Source organism: Crotalus tigris, unplaced genomic scaffold (genome assembly GCF_016545835.1).
Source record: "Crotalus tigris isolate CLP2741 ecotype Arizona unplaced genomic scaffold, ASM1654583v1 scf7180000018006.973166, whole genome shotgun sequence".
Taxonomy (NCBI): Eukaryota; Metazoa; Chordata; class Lepidosauria; order Squamata; family Viperidae; genus Crotalus; species Crotalus tigris.
In genome coordinates, this window is record NW_024096771.1 from 175,949 (window position 1) to 194,229 (window position 18,281).

The following is an 18,281-nucleotide window of genomic DNA, read 5'->3' on the forward strand; positions in this document are numbered from 1 at the left end:
CCCTGGCATATTCAACTATAAGAGAAAAGGCTGGAGGTGATACATTAAAGAGTTGCTCTTGATTTTCACTTCTTGAGTAGATGGATGAATAGCCTGGCCTAGAATAAAGTGGTAACGCTGCCACATAAATTAGATCAAAATTAGATTAAATTATAAATTATATACATTGAAAGGGCTTTGAGACTTCTGCTTGAACATAGCATTAATTTTCATGTAAGAATATTCCAATATATCTTCCTATATAGTGAGACTTTTTGTTTTCTACAATCCTGCTTATTGCAGATCCTTGGATTCCTAACCTGCTCTTGAATAACATTGGATTCCCTCAAAACAATATGTGTGAAAGACTTTTCACTTTCATGCACAAGCTTTTCCAGAAAGATGTCTATAAACGTGAAACTAGATTCCTGTCTGCATTTGCTTGTGCATTTCCATGTGAATTTAACTTTCTGCAAATCTGGCATCCATCTAGATTACAAGAGAGAATTTAACTTCACCTCCTCTCTGTGGACTCACCTGGGTTTTAATATGTCTTCCCTCTTAATGGCCTTTTGCCCTCAGCAATTAGTTATATTGGATAGGTGAGGCTGATCTCTGTCTTCTGTCCTTTGTATCTTTTCTGTCTCCCAAGGACTCAGGTCCGGAACATTTTTGTGATTGTGCTGGCTAACTTTCACTAAGAGGCTTCCACTCAGCTTGTCTAAGTAAGGGGTTGGATAACATTGCCTCAACAGCCTGCCCTTGTGTGCAAGCTTATGCCTGCAAGAGAGTGCTAAGATTTCATTTGCATCCACTGAATTTTAGCTTATAGACTGTCATAATATAGTCATCATAGAAATAACATTTCTAGTATTTCCTGCTTCAATTTGCAGCTTTGCAAAGACATTGAATATTTCAGCTCTCTGTATCAGGAAGCTGGGTTCTTTCCAACATTCTCCACACTGTCAAGTTTAGACACTGTTGAAAAGCAGCTCCTAATCACAATCAACTGACTTGCAGCATTTGAGCAAGGCAAGCAGATGGGACCCTATCGTTTGGCATACAAGACTTAACATCACTGGATTTTGCTGAAGGTTTTTGCTCACAGCTTTTGGTAATTCTCCTCCTTAGCATCTGTTGAAAGAATCAGGGATGGAGAAGAAGAAGAGAAAAAAAAATACAGATGAGTCATTTACTTGTGTTTACAAGCGAAGCAGCCCCATATGAGGCTATTTAATCTCTCCCTCCTCTGTTAGCCAGAGGGCCCAATTTGTTGCACTGACAGAGAGCAAGACCTGCCTCCAGCAGCTGGATATATTTTTCTTGCAGAACCCAAAGGTTAACAGGCCATCAGAATAAAGAAACTTTAATATGAATAAGTATCCATTTCTAAAGAATTCTAAAGTACTGGAACTTGATGAAAGCCAATACAATAACTCTCTGATCACCTCCTTTTCCGCCCCAAGAAAAACATAAATCAGGTTGTTTGCTTCAAGAATGGCTGAACCAGAATTAAAGAAAGCTGCAGTCCCGTGTTTTGATGAGATGAGCCTCTGGTGATCAAACACTCATGGCAAGGACTCAAAAGACCCTGGAGGATGAAAAGACCCAACTCCTGGTGATGTTAGAGGCACATCTGTTATAGTTGTCTTGGCAAGGATACACAAAATATTTGTTACTGGTTTTTTTCAGGGATGTTTGATCAAGTTCCCAGTCTAGCCTAAAGCATAATAAAAGTGCTGGGAGATGGAAAAGTTTATCATTTGAAGGTGCCCTACGACAGTGTGAGGCAGTACCAAGGATCTGCTTCAATGCTCCTTCCAGAAATGTAAGACTCTTTAACATCCTTGTTAGTCTGCTGAAATATATTCCATGAGGGTTTTCCTGGATTTCCCCCCCCCCCCCCGAAAGGTATAGCTGATCCACAATCCTGTTTAAAACAATGAAAAGCGAGATATTCCAACTTTCCATTACAGGTTAGTATAAAAAAAGATTCTTTCTAGATAGTTTCAGCACTTACAACTGATGTCTCATTTTTTTAGTTTTGGTTATTTGATTTGGTCTCCTGATTATATCCTCTTCACCATGTTATTGATGTTTTAAATTACAGTATGTCAGTATGCCTATATATAAGACACAAGGCACCAATCCTATCTTCTATTTCTTCACTACACTTTTATGCAAAAAGGTCTTCTTTTTGAATGGGGATTTTTCCCCACATTGGGAATTATACTGATATGCTGAATATTATTACAGAGACAGACTATACAGAGCCAAGACATATTAGATAGCCCTCCAATAAATAAGATACTTTTTATTGTAATGATTATCATAGATGGTAACTAACTTTTAATGAACGATGGTATTATAGTTATCCTATGGGGGATTAGAGAGTTAAGCTTTAGTACACATTTAGGGTCGTTGACTAGGAAATAGGGGAGGAAGGAGGGAGGCAGGTTGTCCTCCAAGGTAGTGATAAATGGAATGCTTAAAACAAAGTTGATGAGTGCAACAGCCTAACTCACAGGTTGGCAACCTGCGGCTCTGGAGCTGCATAAGGCTCTTTGAGCCTTCCCCTGTGGCTCCCAGCTGCCATTTGCAGAGAGAGACAGAGACAGAGAGAGGCACTTGTGCTTCCCTGCTTCTCTCTCTCTCTGTCTCTCTCTGTGTTTGTGTTTTTGATTGTGTGTGTGTGTGTTTGTGTGTGTAAAAGAGAGTGGACTCACGATGTTCTCTGACAAGCTGAAAAGCTTTTGGGGCGGGGCTCCTCCCTTTGCTGCATCTCTGCAGGAAGCAGGAAGGGCAGGAGAGAGCTAGCTAGCCCAGCTATGCTGACTCAGGAATTCTGGGAGTTGAAGTCCATGAATCATAAAAGAGCCAAGGTTGCCTACCTCTGAGCTTGTTGGAGAACAGCCTGAAGCCAGTTGCCAGGTGAGCAGAAGATCAGAAAGAGGGGGGAGAAAGAGAGAGAGAGAAAGAGAGGGAGAGGGAGGGAGAGAGAGAGAGAGAGAGAGAGAGAGAGAGGAAAGAGAGAGAGAGAGAAAGAGAGTGGGAGAAGAGGACTGGCAGACCAAGGGCAGAAAGAGAGAGAGGGAGAGAGAGAGCGAGGGAGGGAGGGAGGGAGAGACAGAGAGAGAGAGACCTTCTTGACATCTAAAATGAAGATAACACTGCATATATATTAAAGGTAAAAAAGGATATACTGTATGCAGTGTTATCTTCATTTTAGATATCAAAAGGGTTTTGTGGCTCCCAGTGTTTTGTTTTTGGTGGGAAACAGGTCCAAGTGGCTCTTTGAATGTTTTGGGTTGCCTACCCCTGGCCTAACTGAAAATCTTGCCTGTTCTTCCTCTAATATTAAGGCACAGCCTCCCACATTATGATGCCTAGACTTCTTTAACATCAGCTCCCTATGCTATGAGAATTTGACAGAGGGCTGCCTACATCTTGCTGGGAGACAAAAAATATGTGATGACTTCCCTTTCCCTTTGCATTCCAAAACCAGTTGGAATGACATTTGCAAATATCTTTGGCAGTGGCCGTGGGATGGAACCATCCACCATATCTGAGGCTACAAGAGAGACTAGGTGCCTCCACTACTTTTTGTGCTGCCGTCCCAGAAGAATATCTGGGAGTTCAAAAGGACTCAACAGAGCCAGTCGCACTGCTTCCTATACAGTATGTTTCTCCTCACAACTATAAAAAAATTGCCACTGAGATACAGTTCAATTCCAACATTTATTCTCTGGATGAACCCAGTCCTAGAAAGCCTGCCAAGTATTCTCTTAAGATAGAGGGGTAAACTCTATATTCGATTCTGATAAACTGAAGATATCCCTTCCTGTAACCATCAAGAAACAGGACCGACGTGTGGTCATCTAGAATAGAGGCAGGCCTTTTTTTCTCATAGAACGCCCAGAACGGAGTTCCAGCACCTTTTTTGGATGGAACCTTGTAGGGTAGGCAAGGAGGGTTGTATGATGTGTGTGAGTTCCGACACTTTTTTTTTTTTTTTAGAAAAAAAGCACTGAGTAGAATAGAATAACATTTGGCCACCTGCACCTGATAGTTCCCAATAAGAATAAATCCAATAATATGATATATCCTGGTGGTCAATGTAACTGAGAAACAATAGAAAAATCCATGTAAAATTCCATACAAGAGAACATGATGCAATGTAACTACTTCTCTGATGTGGGGAAGCTGGCCTCTATATATCATTCTGAGAACTTTCAAAGTGAGATTAAATATTTACTAACTGTATAGCAATAGAACTTAGACTTATATACTTCTTCACAATGCTTTACAGCCCTCTCTAAGTGGTTTACAGAGGCAGCATATTGCCCCCAACAATCTGGGTCCTCATTTTACCGACCTCAGGGTGGAAGTCTGAGTCAACCATGAGCCAGTGAGAATCGAACTGCTGGCAGTATTGCAGAATTAGCTGCAATACTGCATTTGAACCACTGCGCCACCACGTCTCTTATGTATCCTTTGGTTTTACATGGATCCTGACAGCAGCTTTATGGTGCCCCTGAGGGGCCCTTGAGGGTTATGGAGTTTTGCACTTAATCCATTCACAGAGCATTTTCCCTGGAACAAACCTTGATTACCTGAAGGCAGGACAAGAAGCAATGGATAGAAACTAATCAAAAAGAGAAACAACCTAGAACTAAGGAGAACTTTCCTGACAATCAGAACAATTAATCAGTGGAACAACCTGCCTCCAGAAATTGTGAATGCTCCAACACTGGAAGTTTTTAAGAAGAGACTGGACAGCCATTTGTCTGAACTAGTATAAGGTTTTCCTGCCTGAGCAGGGAGTTGGACTAGATGACCTCCAAGGTTCCTTCCAACTTTTTATTATTATTATTATTACTACTATTATTATTATTACTATTACTACTACTATTATTACTATTATTATTACTATTATTATTAAAACATGCTTCACTGCCAGGAATGGGTGAGAGTGAAATAAATATTGGGCAAACTTGGAGAGCAACTGGAAGGAATAGAAGCAGTCAGGGTCCACCTATCTTCCTTGTGGTTTACACCAGTGCACACTATTTTGTGCATTGCTGCCGTGCTCCTGCATCTTACCTGATTACAATCCTGGTAAGCTGCCCATGAATGTTCTCTCTACAATCTTCATAACTGCACTCTATGTGCCCCAACTTGACTCTAGGCACTTCTTGGCCCCAAAGCTACCCAGTCAGCTGCTGAGGGGCAAATGGAGTCAGTGATTAAATGAGCTTGACAACATCTTCACATAATGCATGATTGATAGACTTGCACCACAGAATGGTCAGGGGGTGGAGGGGGTCGGCCATTCCAAAAAATTATTTTTCAACTTTGTTTTCAGCTTCTCTTATTTTTTTTATGAACCAGTATCTGAAAAAGAGAAATGCTATCATCTTCTTTGGCAGCAAGGCACAGTAAAAAAAAAAAAAGAAAGAAAGAAAAGAAAGTCAAGATTGCAGCCATAATGGCAAGATCAAAGCTCTGCCTGGATTTTATGTGCAATGCCGGATCACTTCCAGAAAGTGGCCTCACATTTATTTATTTATTTGAAAATGGATATGGCTGCCTAATTCACTCATGGTGATTCTGAGCAGCTTACAGAAGCAAAGCTCCAAATGCAAAACCCAATAAACCCTCAACCTCCCCCCCCCATCAAACAAGCCACTTGATGAGCTCCGTATCACCCTGGGGGCTCCAGGCCACTGGCAAAACCAGGTCTTCAGGGCCTTTCAAAAGAGGTGGGGGCCAATCTTCTCTCCATGGGGATATTCCACAAGGAGGGAGCCACCACAGAGAAGACCCTTGTTCTTAGTCCCACCAGATGGACTCCTTCTGAGAGGGGGGCTCATAACATACCCTGCCTCCCTGCTCCGGTGGGTCAGGTAGATTGTTTAAGAGATATCAGCTGCCAAGGAAAAAGCCTCAATGTATTCTATAATTGTACAGAATAAACATGAGGTAAGTTAATACTTGAACAAATTGGCTTTCTTGAAAAAAAAAGTTTTTCTTTTTAAGACAACAAACCTAGATCAGCAACCTTTCTATTCTTCCAGCAAAGCTCCTATAGTTCTCTTTGCCTCCATCAGACTAGCAGAATTATTTAAAACTGGAGAAATAATCAAGATGTAAATTTATGTAAGATTAAGTGAATCATCATATGGCTTCCAACATTACCACCAATGGGTGGCCCATTGGAAATCTGCAAACTCAAAACAGTCACAGCTGGCCTTGCCCTTTCAGTCCTTCAGAATGCCAAGAAATTACTTCAATCTAGGCCTCAATGAGATCTAGAAAACTAACCCAATCATTTACGATTCATTGCCAAAACAATCTTTGTAAGGTCAGCACACTAGAAATATAAACATGGAAAGAGTCAACACCTTTTTTCTTCCTCACGGATACCTCTAACCTTATGGACACAGGCAAACATTAAAGCCAGCTTTTGCCATCACTGCACCCCCATGCCTTCCTTGTCCTGCCTATCACACCAGGCCTCCAAATCTCAGTGAGGCAAACAGCAGCAGGCAGCCAACATTTCTTTCCAATTTCTACTTTCTTGCTGATCTGTCCTCCCGTGGTAGCAGTGCCTGCGGTCATGTTTGCAAAATGCACAGACAGACTTTTGCCTCCAGATCAAGGGCTCTTCATAGGTCTCTCTCACTTGCTTTGCTCCGAAGGCTTCTGATTAGCATCTTAATTGAGAGGGCTGAGATGGCAGCTGCTAATTATTCTCCTGCAAGTCATCCTGCCAGCATGACTAGGAACAGGTGGCAGCAGGGCTGAATTTAGCTCACAAGCTCTCGTGCACAGGCAGGCAGGGGAGGGCCAGCTAATGAGAGGCTTCTGCCATAAAAGAAATCTTATGGCCCAGTTCTAGTTTCTCCCCCCCTCTTGTCCCTCAGAGCCAGAATAAATGGCAGCTGCTGTCGTTGATAAGTTTGGCCTCCTTAGTTGCTACCTCATACCCAGCAACATAGCTTCTCCTTCAGTTTATGTCAGGACTGGTCATAAGACAGGAGCGTCCGAATCTGGCAACTTTAAGACTTGTGGATTTCAACCATTTGTCTGAAATGGTATAGGGCAGTGGTGGCGAACCTATGGCACGGGTGCCAGAGGCGGCACTCAGAGCCCTCTCTGTGGGCACGCGCATCGTCACCCCAGTCCTAGGCCTTCAGCTGGGTTTTATAAAACCTTTTCACTTTAGGCTTCCGCTGCCGTGTGCAAAAAAAAAAAAAAAAAAGGTTCAATCAATCAATTTCAACTTTTTGCGGGAAAAAAAAAGATCTTGCAAAGTTGGAATTGATTGATTAAACTTTTTAGTCCCAGCCGGTCTGCCGTTACCATCACAGCCACACCCAGCCAATGGGCCACGCCCAGCCAGAGCCACACCCAGCCAATGGGCCATACCCACCCGGTACTCGACGATGCATAAGTGGGTTTTGGGTTGCAGTTTGGACACTCAGCCTCTAAAAGGTTCACCATCACTGGTATAGGGTTTCCTGCCTGAGCAGGGGATTGGACTAGATGACCTCCAAGGTCCCTTCCAATATCATTATTATTATCATCATCATCATCATCATCTCCCAGAATTCCTTAGCCAGCTATGTTGCCTGGGGAAATCTGGGAATTGAAGTCCACAAGTCTTAAAGTTGCCAAGTTTGGAGATCCCTGCTCTAGACCCACTTCCTATGGGACTGTCTTTGAAAACCATCCAGAAGCTTCAGCTGGTCCTACTTAAGTAGAAATAGAGGTTTCAATGTTCTCCCTGCAATAGCTTCCCGTTGGCTTTTTGTATTGTTCAGGGCCTGTATATCTACAAGACCATATACTCCAAGTCACCCATCCAGTAAGATGGGGATGGGCAGGTTTACTCCAGGGCCCTTCTCTTCCCCTCCCCTTCCCTGTCCTCCTCTACACAACCTAAGGAATGGAGCCTTCTCTTTGCTGTTTCTTCTTTAGAATAGCCTACCACCCAAGATCAAACTATATTCCACCCTGTTTTGCTTTATGAGAGGTGTGAAAAGCTGGCTTTTCAAGAAGACCCATGGGAATCTCCCACCCTAGCCTATGCTGGATGTCTGGTTCTCATCAGCTTTAGTTTCTTCTTTCTTTAATTTTCTTTTTTTTTTTTTTGGTTGCTGTTGTTATCCTTAATATTTTCAATTAGTTTTATCTAATTTCACTTTCATTGTGTTTTGATCCTTTTACTGTAGAAAGGACTCTTCTTAGAGTCCTGTTAGATTGGGGTGGGATATAAAAGGAAGGAAGGAAGGAAGGAAGGAAGGAAGGAAGGAAGGAAGGAAGGAAGGAAGGAAGGAAGGAAGGAAGGAAGGAATGTTGCTGTATTTCAATGTTGAGAAAGCATACTGTATTAAACTAGTTTGGCAGTATCTACCAGGCTACCCTGTGATCCTGAAGTATTGGACTTAAATAATTATAATTTCAACCATCATATCTATCCTGGCAGGAAGTTATGGGAAATGCAATTCCTATAAAATCCATCCTGAAGAACACAATCTGGGGACAGCTGGGCTAAATCTGGGAAACTCCCTGCCTGTCAGTGCAGACATTACTAGCAATGATCTAACTTAGCAGAAGGCTGCATTTAGGAGTTTTTTTTCCCCCTGTGATAACAACTATCAGTTATGTCTGCAAGAGACACACGTGGAGGACTACCTATGAATATTAAAGAATCTGTGCATTAAAGTGACTGCTACTCTTAAAACAGTGAAACAAATTTTTCAAGACCCTTCAGAAGCCTAAAAAAAAGGCTACTTTAATGAATACCAGAGTGATGTGTGCTCATGTAAGAGCCAAACCACTTTTTCTTAGTTATTTTCAAAGTATGCATGACCCTAATATTCATCATCTCATCTCATGACTGCCACGCTGAATAACCCAAGAAAGCAGACATAACAGAAGACCTGTAAGCAGCTTAGCATGATACTTAAGGTCCTGGATGTTGGAGCCCCCATTCAATAGTATTCAATGAGTAATTTCTGACCAGTCAGTATTTCTCAATCCAACATCTCACAGAGTTGCTCTGAAGCTAAACTCTCTTGAGCAACTGGGGCAACTATGAGATCAGACCGTGATAATGACATCACCTAAAAATACAATGCATTTCAGTGGAGATCATTTGGACCCTGGGCTGTGACTCATCAGGAGATATCGATTCAGCTGGCTCCTTTCATCAGAAGAGATGCTCTGCTCCATTTTCTGAACTTGCACAATATCTCTGCTCCACATGGCAGCCCAAATACCTTGGAGGACAATGGTTCTTTGGCATAGAGCTTAGCCATTGCTTGGAATGAGGAGGTTTTCCAGGAGCGAACAATTGCAGAACAGCCGGGAGATATACAAATGTATTTTTACTTGTTATTACAAGTTAATGCCATTTAATTTAACACACTTTTAAAGAAAGTTGCCAATTACAGGCCAGATATTCTGGTGCCTTTTTACTAGGATAATTAACATGCAGGAGGCTAGAAAGGTAGTCATATGCTTAGTCCTTGCCATTTTCTAAAAGTCCCTGTATTCCTCAGTACCAGCTATTGTTAACAACCAGCAGTACACTGGCACATGGGAAGTTTAATTTATGGCATTTTCTCTCTTAATTGGCATCTGTTTTGCAACATAATTAGTTTTAATGGTGTTGTTTCCCACTGAAATGTTTGGAATGAGATGACAGGGATTCAAATACTATTGAATGTACATATGTATGTGCATGCATGTGCATGCGTGCATGTACCTATATAATGCAATTCCAAGATCTGGGCTGCAGTAATCAAGAGGATGCCAAATGATAGCTGAGAGATATTGTTTCTGTATCTCCTTGCAGCCTTGCAAATTTTTACAGCCCAGATCTTTGGCCTTAGTGCAGTGGAGCCCTTGATAGATTTTCCTGGTCGTGAGCCTCATCAAAATCGGGCTTCATATTCCTAAATAAAATAGGCTAAGATCAGCCTGCGCCTCTTCATTAGGTTGAGACAGAACAAGATGCAGTCAATGCCGGTGGTGGTCAGGCAGTTTTGGGACGTAGGGGATAGGAAGGAGGTGAAACATGTTAGGTCAGATGCTCAGAGAGATGCAAGCCAGCAGCACTCCCGTTTTGCTGAAATGTCTGTTCACAGCAGTCTTTGTGTATGTGAATGATTCTCAAGATTGTTAAGGTCATGGGAGCTTTGTGGGTGGATTGTCATGCTGCCAGATTTGTGCAGGAGATTTCAGAACAGAGCAGGAAAGGAAGAAACTTCTGGGTAACCAGGAATTTCTCAAATAAAGCAGACCAAATGCCTCCACTTGTGAGTTCCCATTGGATGCCAGCCATTGGTTGAAACAAGGTTGCCAGATGTTCCTTGCTTTGAATGATCCCTCTCTCTGGGTCTTAGAGAGTGTAGGAGCTTCATGTTTCTGTAGAAATCCAGCCTTGATTTTACTGCACACACAAACATGCACGTACAGTACATGCATACCCGTTCAGGATCAGCTGTCCTTTATTTTGTTGGCAGCCTAGCATATAAGGCCAGCTCTGGTAGATATTCTTGCTTACTTCATGCTGTTCCCTCTCAAAGTAAGCAGAGCTATGCAAGGTGCAGAAAAGGAGTAAGCAATTGTAAGCAAAAGAAATTAAAGGAAGAAATCATAGGAAGTGGAAAAAAAGAAAAGGAAGTATAGCTAAATCTAGTTTACAGCATTTACTATAACTCTCCCTGTCTGTATGTTTGTGCAAACTGTGCTTGCTTTCATCAAGTCATATATTACCTTTAGTTCTTTTCAATTTGTCACCTCTTTCTTTTTGAGAATTTCATAATGAAGTTTTTTTAAAAAAAAATCCTTTTTTTTCAACCATTCATTCCCTTTCCACATATTTCTGAGTCAGTCCTCATTTCTCTCTAGATGATCTAACCACCACAGTATTAATTACTGTGTTCCTCTTGATCACTCATTTTTGTATTCAGTCCACATTTGTACAGCAGTTATTAGTTCTTGACCATCTGTTGTTGTTTTACTATGCACAATTCTTAAAAATCCCAATCCCACTGCATTCAACTTAACTTATATGTTCTCCTGATAGAACTCTCATTTCCATCTAACAAAGTGAGTGGAAGAATGTTCTTATACATAACCACTCTCTCTTCTTTCAGGGAATGCTTATTCCTTGAAACCAACCACATAGTATCTGTCAAATATAACACCCTTGGTCTTTGATCCATTATTCTGTTAAATGTTCTATTTAAATCAGTTGTTCTAGTTCTATCAAGAGTACTCTGCATTTTCATTACATCTTTTACTCTTAACTGTTCCTTGGTCTTTTTTATGTGTGTATGTGTATATGTATGTATATGTACATATGTATATGTATATGTGTCAGTGGCCTGATAGAATTATTGAGAGATACAAGGTAATGATATATATCTTTCTCAGCCCCATTTTTTGTAGTAATATTCTCTTATAGGTATTTTCCCTTCACCCACAGCTTCTTTCACTTCATAGTTCTGGTTCTGTCAAGCATCGTTTTTCATACTTTCCAGTAGTGTAACTCCACACACCTCTCTAGCTGTCCCACATCAAATCATTTTCTTGCATCCTTCAATAATTCTATCAGGCCTTCATCATAAATATGGATTTTTATTCATTTTTTTGCAATCCATAAATATCAATAGGTTTGTGCTTCAGTCATATATTTAGTAGAAACAGAACTTTTTCTAAGCTGACACTTTCCAGTCACCATTCAAATTCATTCTTGGGTTTCCAAATGGCCCAATCTTTTTCTCTCTACTTTTTCTCTCAACAGAAAACTGCAAGAGTTCATGAACTTTTGACACTGTCCCACTTATACACTTGGTTTAACAAAAGAATAATAGTTTCTCTTGGATCATTTTCAGAATGTTGCAGAATTTCCCCAAAACTCATATCTCCCATTATCATATGTATTGGAGTTAACATGCAGTTTTCACCAAACAATGGATTCCTACTTTCAGAAGCACACACAGCAGCCTAGATGAATCACTGCATATTTCATAGCATATATTTAGCATTTTCATTTATAATTAAACCTACACCTTCACTTCTCTGCATGTATTCATCAGTTGTCCTCCATAAAATTAGATCAACTAAACTCGGATTTATACATCCATCTCCTTTCTCTTAGTTTTACAAGCCCATATGCATTTTTCTTTCATCGACTTAATAATTCTCGCTCTTTACTATTTACTTATCTTACATCCAGTGTTCAATATTCTATAAGCTATGGTTGTCCTGGTATAATTATTCCCTTTTTGGTCAGTCAAGATTGTCACATGATGTTTTTTTTTTTTTACTAAGACAAAGAAAGTGTGAACTAAATTTTCAACCTTAGTCCCATCAATGCACCTGCAGGTTCCACCCTAATGGTAAACAGCTCCAATCAGTTTACTATCAGAAACCCTAGTTTTCCCATAGTATGGTGACCCTATTATATGAACTGTTCACTCACTCAAATGATGTCTTCTTCCAGGAAGCTGATGTTCAGGAATATCCTTTATATCCTGGTTAAGTGTGAGGTAGAAAAACATGGTGGGACCCCAAATGCTTCCCATTCTATGCCACTGAACAAATCAGGTTGGATTCCTCACCGCAAGGGCAAGAAAGTCTCATCCGCACAATTGCTGTGCACCACATTTTTGCTTCTTTCTGCTTGGCCTCGGTTGGCCTCCGTTCGCCTCCATAATAATAGAACAACTATGGAAGATCGTGTGATTTGCCCTCCATTCGATGAATACTAGATCTCTAATATAAGACTACCTTTTAAGCCAAGCACATTATTGTTCCCATCTTACTAGCTGTGAGATATATGCAATAGTGACACATTCCAAGATCCGTGCGTTTGGTCAGGTATTAAAAGCTGACTAAGGATTCAGTATGTATGGCGGTGTTCATGCAATATGTTTACCCAGGAATAATTGCATGGTATGTTCAACAGAAAACTACATGGATGTGTTCACTTAGGTAAGAGACTATCTTACCTAATTGAAAGAAACCCAATTTTCTGGATTTGTGCATCACATGGAACCATAAAACAACCACATAAGAGTGGGTTCGTGTAATAAACCATGCTAAATGTGTTTGAACAGTACTGTTGTATAAACCTCTATGAACTAATAGGAGAAGAGCATTGGGCTGTACTGCCTCCATGAATGCCACTCACCACTTCCAAACTCAATGTGAATTTGTTTTAGCCTCTTCTTGGAATATATGAGGGGTTTCCTTCTCTAGCAGTGGCAAAAAAAAATCCATAAGTAAATGGAATGGATTTTGATTTGGAAAAGCAAATCAAAGATAACAGATGTGCTATAATTTTGCAAGCCATCAATTGGACTAATTTTATGTATCTGAAATGCTTGCACTGCATATGTGTCTACATGTGCTGAATATAGAACTGTAACACTCTCTCCCTCTCTCTCTTTCTTCAGATGTGAATGTGCATCTCACATAATCCCTAGATTTCATAAAACTATGCCAGTATCTCAAACACTTAGTACCATCTGAGATCTGAGAATATAGCAGTTTGGGGCAGTAACATTCCAACATATTTTGCTGCCAGCAACTGAGCATGAAAAGGAGCTTCCTCCAATGCTAGGGCCAATATTTTCAAATCATCCATCCAGACATTAAATCCTGCCTGCTTGTATTTTAAATTCTGCTACCTGATGCAGTTGGTTCCTCCATGCTGATGCTAATCTAGTTTTACTTTTAACCAATGCTTTTTTACTCTCAATGTCCCATTTCTTCCCTCCCCAGATTATTTTTATGATGATTTTTTGGGGAGGTGATTGAAGTTTCACCATCAAAGAAAGTGGATCCAACCCAATGATCTATTAACATTACTAAAAATGACTTCAAAGTGTGCATCCACACTTTAGAAAGGATTTTCAGGTGGATTTTTTGCTTTAAAAAAGCAGTCAGGGGGCATTGTTTTCATGTTCCCTGAGCTGTAGCAGTAAATTATAGTTAGAGGCACCTCATCTACTGTATGCTATGAAGGCAAAAACCTTCCAATTCCAATTTATTTCTCCCTAATTTCAGTTTCATGCAGTGTTGAGTGATGCCTGATCAAATTTTAAACACAGCAAATGCCATTCTGTTTTCACAAACATGTGCCCCAGAGTAGCAAGTACATCTGGAAGAAATATTGGCACAGTGTTGTCTCAGAAATGAAAGGGGCACCAGACCATGCCTTTGTTTGGCAGGCTAAACTGTCATCCTAAACGTCAAAGCAGCCTAAGTATTGTTAGTTTACATTTGTTTCTTTTGTAATGCTAAAGCACTTACAAAATGCTTGGGGAGGGAGATTTCAGCTAAGAAGCAGCCAAGTAATGACTCCCTTGAACTGAAATGGGAACAACAGCAGAAGTAAAGCTGCCACAGATTTTGGAAACAATACAAAGCACTGGAAATATTTCACTTTCTGGATTGGGAGTGAAGAATTTGGAACTCCAGTCATAAACAAAGACCAGAGAAGAATCTGAAAGAGTTTTTGGAAACCACACAACAAATGCAAACATCTGAATGGAATAACAAAGACACAGAATGTGGACTTTTGGTAATATGAAGAAGGAAAGAGTCTAAGAACAAGAAAGGACAACACACTCTGCCTGTTGTGTCCTGAGCCTGCAAAAGCAGGCTCGGGACGTTGCATTGGTCCCGGGCATTCCAAAAGCTGCTTGGGACCAGACAGAGCGGTGCCGGCCTTGTGCACATGCGCAAGGTGCAAAAATGCTCTGTTCCTATTGGTTGACACTGTCCGGGCTTCTGGCCATATAAAAAGGCCTGCATGCCTTTTGCTTTTGCTTGGTTGTTGTAGAAGGAGAATAAAGTTGTTCAGCATCGCCATGTGTCTTCATCATTCACATGCAAACGAAGTATACAACACTGCCCGTAATGACTCAGATGAAAACAGACATATTATGTGTTAAGCAATGGGCAAAATTAGAGGTATTCTGACTGAACTCAAGCTGCCTGTACGTGAGCTTTGAGGGGTCAACCTTTAAAACAAAATACACCTTACAAGAGACAGATAGCTGGATGAACAACACTAAACAGTTTTCTATGTCTATGAAAATGTCTGTGTCTGTCTTTCCCAAAATTTTTCATGATTTTGCAAGTTTTTAAAATAAGGCATTAGTAAGAGGAGAGTATGAGTGAATAAGTAAACTTATTGTATAGGATACTTTTAGACCAATGTTTTTAAACTTGGCAGCTTTAAGATAGGAAGACTTCAGTTCCCAGTATTCCCCAGTCATGCTGTGGCATCTCTTTAAATATTACTTTGATTTTCTCCCATTCTGTTCCTGGCAGAAAAAGGAACTTTGGTGTACACAAGAAAGGGAATAACACATAAATATGTTTTAAATTCTTTCCAACTCAATGGATTATTAAAAAGAAGTTATGTTGAAGGAATCTGAGCTCTATCTGTCTGTCTATCTGGTCAAAAGAATGTGTGGGTTTCCCTATATTGTTTCTTTTAAAAACAATCACTTTCCAGCATAACATCTCTCTTTCTAGAATATTAAAATGTAAGAGGCACCTTGTTTGAAGAAATGATGGAGCAAGCCTAAAAAGCACACGTGTGCCAACACAACACAAGCATGCAACTCAACTCCAAAAATCCAAATGTTTGGGGCTGAATCTTTTTGATTTGGGCGATGCACTAGGCTTCAGCATTAGGACACTTTAAAGACAAACAAGTTGTGTCATGAGGTTTTTTTATAGAGTAGGTTTATCAGATAAAGAAAGCTATACAAAGACAGTTCCTCGGATTATTTATGTGAAAGTTTCTGGAATAGAACAGCAGAGCAGTCGAATAGAAGAATGAAGGTTTTCACACTGGCATCACCTGTTACCCACAGGGTCTCTCCCCTGGCATCTCTCCCCTATCTCTGGAGTGTGTGTGTGTGTGTGTGTGTGCATGGGTGTGTGTGTGATAGAGAGAGCGGCTCATCTCCTGAGCTGCCTTTCTGATGTTGAAAAAATAAAAATGCAAAAAGTGAAATAATGTCACCAGTACATACTTTAGAGCAGTGTCAACAAAAAATATATTACAGGATCCTCTAGATCACGATAAAACAGCAATTTAGAAAAACTATAGAAAAAGAAAATGCAGTGCTCCAGGCAGACCCCAGGATCTGCTATAAATTGTTCATTCTTTTCCCCAAAGTCTCATTTAAAAGAAGGGACTGGTTTGTGAGTCAAACTAATCGCATGAACATTCTAGAAGAAATTTGATATCATCACACGTAGTACGATAGATGGATAATAGATGGATAATAGACTAAGGGAATATATTAATTTTCCTGATTTGCACAAAGAAAAAAGAACAATAGAATTACTCAAACAAATAAATCAAGAATCTAACACAAGTTCCTGGCTGGACTTTCACTTATTTCTACTGAAATAACAGCACCTGAAGCATCTATTCCTCTGCTTCAGTTTTTCTAGACTCCCCACTTCTTGGTAATTCCAAACTTCAATCAGCGGCTATGGAGAATGATTTTAGTCACCTGCATTTCCCAGTCACAGTTCACAGCTTCTGGAGTTCTGTCGCTTGTTTGAAAAAAGGTCCCAGTGTTACCTGACGTTGTGTCTGAAAGCAAGGAAATGTGGATCGGGACTGCCCTCAGTCTGCTCAAAGAGATGTGAGTTTGAGTTCTGCCAGATCGTAGGAGAACTACAATCACAGCTTTTTATTTTTGAATATGTTTATACTGTTACAATATGGCAACAATGAAAGCTTCCCCATGCAGGCTTCTGGGCAGGCCACTGGGAGACTTTTGGTTTGATCCAGCAGAGGTCGTCTTCTCTGTTTACATTAGAGTGTCTTTCTATGTCAGTGGTTCTCAACCTGTGGGTCGGGACCCCATTTGGGGTCAAGCGACCATTTCATGGGGGTCGCCAAACAATGCAGTCTGCCATTTTTTCCCCCTTTTCCTTAGCTGTGGTACTCCCTTTTATTCCATTGGCTTTTGAAAGCCAATAGAATAGACTCTCTTGAATAGAGTCTAATTCTATTGGCTTTCAAAAGCCAATAGGAATTGTCTAGGCTGTCTCTGCCCTGCTGAGCCTGCCAAAAGTCCCATTCTGCAAACGGTGCTGCACCAGTTGAGTAGTCCTCAACTTATGACCGGTTGAGTAGTCCTCGACTTACGACCGGTTGGGGGGTCACAGCATTAAAAAGGTTGAGAACCACTGTCCTAGGTCAATGTTTCCTAACCTAGGCAACTTTAGGATGTATAGACTTCAACTCGCAGAATTCCCCAGCCAGAATCTATACACCTTAAAGTTGACAGAGTTAAGGGACACTGATCTAGGGTTCAGCTATGTGCACTGCCTGATTGCCATTTCAGTAGGGGAAAAAATTAAGGAGGTCGGAAATTATTGTCCTCTGTTAATCGCCCTACCCAAACAATGTGATCCCAGAATGTTTTTTTATGTTCCATTCCAAAAGTACCCTTATTTGTATGGTGCTGCCTTGAGGTCTTTTTTGGGTATCTCACTTCAGCTTCTTGTAGGCTAGCCTCACCAGTTCATTGGCTATTTTGATAAGGAAGGACCATCCCTTCAGCTAAGTCAGTGCTTACTATGACTTCTAATACCTTTTAATACCAATTTTTACTACGAGTGCTATAATGCACAAAAGCTATAATTGTTGTGCAAATAGAAGAGAACTAGGAAACTACTGTTTTTCCCTTCCTGAGCTTCCTTGTGCTAAAAAAAAAATGGCCAGCAGTGCACTATTTCATCATTTTTTCCAATAGCTTGAAATTAAAGGACTTCATGTTGTAAGTTACAACTTATACTGTAGATCATAAGCTATTTGGGCTATCTAGGAGCTCAAGTGAGTGAGAAATGGTAAAGCAATACATCACTGGAGACTTTTGTTTGCTTGCTTGTTTTAAAGCAGCAGCCCCCAAACGTTTTGGCTGCATGGACCAGCGCCGGCGTACGGTGGCATTCTGGAGGGAGGGGATAGTTTCGCACACTCAATCCCATGCATGTGCAAACGAAGCTTGGCACGCTTGCCTGCCACTTGCACAGTCCTGTTCCCACCGGGCCATGGACAGGTGCCAGTCCATGGCCCAGGGAGTGGGGATTCTTGTTTTAAAGTACGTGACAAAGTAGGGAATCCAGGGCACTCTTGGTTAGATTAGATCTAAATGATATCAAAAAGAAATAGTGAAAAGATTTTTTTTTCTTCAAAAAAGCTGTCTGTTTTGGCTGCAGGTATTTATTTACAGAAG